Here is a 1,334-nt window from a genome sequence, read left to right as displayed (position 1 = left end):
GCAGGAGACGGGGCTGCATGCAGGTCTGGAGAGTTGGCACGGGCCGACGTAGGGGTAAGTAGAGCCCCACCATGCTTGGTGGGTGACGGAGCATGCATAATGGGTTGGGTGTGGGTGGGTGTGAAGGAAATATGCCCTAGAGGAAATAATAAATTTGTTATTTTATACTTTCTTATTCGTGATAAATATTTATTATTCATGCTAGAATTGTATTGATTGGAAACCTAAATACATGTATGAATACATAGACAAATACCGTGTCCCTAGTGAGCCTCTACTTGACTAGCTCGTTGATCAAAGATGGTTAAGGTTTCCTAACCATGGACATGAGTTGTCATTTGATAACAGGATCACATCATTAGAAGAATGATGTGATGGACAATACCCATCCGTTAGCTTAGCATATTGAACGTTCAGTTTTTTTGCTATTTCTTTCTTCATGTCAAATACATATTCCTTCGACTATGAGATTATGCAACTCCCGAATACCGGAGGAATGCCTTGTGTGCTATCAAACGTCACAACATAACTGGGTGATTATAAAGATACACTACAGGTACCTCCAAAGGTGTTTGTTGAGTTGGCATAGATCGAGATTAGGATTTGTCACTCCGAGTATCAAAGAGGTATCTCGGGGCCCTCTCGGTAATACAAATCATAAGAAACCTTGCAAGCAAAGTGACTAATGGGTTAGTTGCAGGATGATGTATTACGAAACGAGTAAAGAGACTTGCCGGTAACAAGATTGAACTAGGTATGAAGATACTGACGATCGAATCTCGGGCAAGTAACATACCGATGGACAAAGGGAATTACGTAGGTTGTCATAATGGTTCGACCGATAAAGATCCTCGTAGAATATGTGGGAGACAATATGAGCATCCAGGTTCCGCTATTGGTTATTGATCGGAGAGGTGTATCGGTCATGTCTACATGGTTCTCGAACTTGTAGGGTCCGCACGATTAATGTTTGTTGACGATATAGTATTATATGAGTTATGTGATTTGGTGACCGAATGTTGTTCGGAGTCCCGGATGTGATCTCGGACATGTCGAGGAGTCTTGAAATGGTCGAGAGGTAAAGATTCATATATAGGACGATGGTATTCGAACACCGAAAGTGTATCGGGTATTTATCGGAGTACCGGAGGGGTTACGGGAAACCCGGGGGGGGGGGGGGGGCATATGGGCCACATGAGCCATGGGAGGGGAGCACACCATCCCACAAGGGGTGGCATGCCCCCCTTATGGCAGGAGGCTGAATTGGAGAAGGAGAAGAGGGGGTTCGCCCCCCTTCCTTCTCTTCTTCCATCTTCCCTTTTTCCTTTAGGCAA

Source organism: Triticum aestivum, chromosome 1B, assembly GCF_018294505.1.
Source record: "Triticum aestivum cultivar Chinese Spring chromosome 1B, IWGSC CS RefSeq v2.1, whole genome shotgun sequence".
NCBI classification, from domain to species: domain Eukaryota; kingdom Viridiplantae; phylum Streptophyta; class Magnoliopsida; order Poales; family Poaceae; genus Triticum; species Triticum aestivum.
The sequence above is the reverse complement of the archived record's forward strand: the minus strand, read 5'-3'. Positions refer to the sequence as shown.